The following is a 3417-nucleotide window of genomic DNA, read 5'->3' on the forward strand; positions in this document are numbered from 1 at the left end:
GTTTGCTAAATGACAATGGTCTAATAATTGATAAAGATCACAGCTTCCTCTGTGTTGTCCTCCTACACACTCATGTGTTACTCACTCACTGTATGCAAATACACTTTCTTTAGGGGAGCGTTTGACACATTGAGATGTAGAGATGTAACCTCGCTGTGGGCATTGAGCATACGGGTAATGCACTTTCCTGCTGCATTATTTAGTGCGTGGGACCCTAATTGAGTTTTAATGTCAGTGACTGCTCTCATGTGAGTGTTTGAGTTCGCACTGAAAGTTAAGATCACGATAGATGATAGCTGGCCGCTCCAAAGGTCAGACCTGTGAAACCCCCCAATGCACTCAAACCCACACTGGCACGCAGGCGTAGAAATATGCCCACACTTTTACAGTTTTGCTCATCACATAGCTCTGAAAAACAAACTTGCAGAATATATTAAAAACATTTATCTGAAAACAAATTATGCCACAATAATAGATTGGCATGGTGATTCACCCAGCTAAAGTAAACATTTGTGATTTATGGTTTTCTACATAAACATATCCAACATTATGTAAAGAACATTCTGTGAAATTATAATGTTTAATATTGCCTGAGTAAGGCCATGTCAAAGATAATAAGACTTGATATAAAACTCTCAAAATTAACAAGTTCCATCTGAATAAAAAATTATTAAATGCCACAAACAAAATGGACTGGAAGATATATCACTTTCTATAAAGAATTCTATTCTTATGGGCTCATCCAGGAAACCCCAATAAACACCAAAATTGTAATTCAGAATGGCGTGTCTTGCCATATGTTGGACTGTGTGTCTAAGCCTTGAAAACTCTTTAGCGTCAGTTTTTCTCGAGCCAAATCCAGTCCCCTCGTTTTGCGCGTGACCATCCCGTATTACTCACTCACCCACATCTGAGATAAAGCAAAGCAATAATTCATTTCTAAAAATCCAGACAGTAGCTAATTAACATTGTGAATTCAAGCAGAAAGGTGATGTTTCGCCAGCAAGTTTAATTGTATTTTGAACGCTGTAATTTAATGGCTCCAAATGAAACGTGCTTTAACTCCAATAATTGCTAGAATTTGTCTGCTACTCAAAGACATGTGCTCATGTATTTAGTTCGGAGGAAACAAGTTGAGCTTTACCTGACTTCATTTAATCACTTAACAAGCTTGAATAGCTTTTGCTCCCAAGACTAATTACGCTGCACAGAAGACAATTATCTTGTGTGTTGATTGCTTTCTAAATGTCTGCGTTTGTTACACCTAAGGGGGCAAGGTTTGGCTGGTTAGCTTCAGCAGTCAGTCTTTGCTGATAGACATCTTTAACAACACTATTATGCAGGAAAAGAGCATATTTCATCCTTGACACTGTGTTCTGATGAAGTGTTACTATAAAATGCCAAAAATTCCAGTAGCCTTTCTACTCACTGTCTGCTATTAGAAATCCAAATATGGTCTAAAATTATTTTATGCTCCAGGTTGCCGACCTTTAGAGGAAGATTGTTGTGCTACACAAGCAATGGTCATTGTGATGAATGAAAATGTTACCAAATGGCTCTCTTCAGGTATATTTAATTTAATACCACATCATAAAAGTCTGCAGTAGCAAATCAATGCCTAATACATACTAATGTCTAGGAACCTTAACATCTATATTCAATCTGGGTAACTACCCCGTACTTTAATATGTACAGAAACTTTATATGTGACATTTATTACTGTGTGTGGTATTTTTATGTGAGAGCATGAGGTACTGTAAATATGCGCATGTAGCCTACAGAAGTATGACCCTGTTCTAAACAAATTTGTGCTCAGTGATTTTCAAATGGAAACTTAATGAGGCAAATACATTTTTGGTCAGATGCACACTTATGCAGACATGCACTCGCACACAAACACATTTAACTGAATGTATATCAAGGCGCAAGAAGTAATACATTAAAAATAGTACTCATTCAATAGAAGAGATAAAACAAGATAAATCGTTTGTTTTGTATATTGTGTTTAAAGTGATAGTTCACCCAAAAATGAAAATTCTGTAATCATTTATTCACCCTCCTGTCATTTTAAATCTGTATGATTTTCTTCTACAGAACACAAAAGATGATATTTTGAAAAAAGTTGGTAACTGAACAGCACCGGCCCCCATTCACTTCTATTGTATGGACACCAAACCAATGCAAGTGAATGTGTGCCAGTTAACAACATTCTTCAAAACATCTTCTTTTTTGTTCTCTAAATGATGACAGAATTTCTATTTTTGGGTAAACTATCACTTTAAATGTGTTCACGGACAGCATAATGGGCATTTTGCAAATCATAAGGAAATCTATTAAGATATATATTTTAAGATTTATGATGACTGCTGTACTCTGCTTTCTCTCTGCCTCAACTCCTTCCACGTGTTTTGAGGGTCTGTGAATGCGGTTGGTCCCCGAGTCATGTGATCTCTCTCTCTCAGACGTGGTGTGTGGTCTGCTTAACCGCCAGCTCAAAGTCAGTGTTGTGAATAACTGGAATCTAAAAGGGACTTTACTCAAAGCGTATGAAATAACCTCTCGCATCTTACCTAAAACAACAATCTACATGAAGCATTACATGTTTTACAGCCCTACATTTAGAAAACACAATAGTTCTGTTTTTGCTCTCTCAAAGGTCCAATAATGTATTGTGTTTTGTCCAGAGAGGAATGTGTTCCTCACACTGCAGCAGGTCTGAAATCAGTATGACCTTGCACTTCTGCCAGGACCCAGATGTTAGGATGCTGCGTTGGAACACCAAATCGACAAACGTGTTTGCAGCCAGTTTAAATAAGAAACAGATGTAGAATATATTAACCTGGCAGTACAACAAGGTTGCTTCAGTTTTGTGGTGGATCTGACTGTAAGCTGTAATATCCACCTGCTTAAAAAAAGTGAGGTTTGTATGTTTTTAAACACGGTAAGGGCCGTCCTCAAAGTGTCTTTTAAGGGAAGACTGTTTCAGCGCTCAGGGGTTTGTTTTGCCAGCGGTATTAGAGGTAGACCTAGGGTAAATTTTGCTTGGCGACAAGAAAAAATAACGTATAAATATTTTCAAGGAAACTGGCTCTGGTTAAAACAAATTTGTTAGCTCTTGCCCCCCACCTCCAGACACGGAGCACTGGACCTTTGCTGCTGAACCGACCGGCGTGATTGTTTATTTTTCCCAAGCCTACCGCAAATTTCGACATTTCCCCTCTCTGAAAAGATACATGTGTTCCTATGCCAAAAAAGAGAGAGAGGAGGAAGAAAACAGGGGGAGGCAGAGAGGCTGGGCAGGAAAATATCAACAAGTCGCCATTTACATCAGAACGAAAACAAATAAATTGTGGAGGCAAGAGCTGCTAAGGAGTTTGGGACTTTTTGCACGAAAATAATCCATCTCATGTGGTTTAG

The sequence above is a fragment of the Barbatula barbatula genome, assembly GCF_947034865.1.
Source record: "Barbatula barbatula genome assembly, chromosome: 1".
In the NCBI taxonomy this organism is placed as follows: Eukaryota; Metazoa; Chordata; class Actinopteri; order Cypriniformes; family Nemacheilidae; genus Barbatula; species Barbatula barbatula.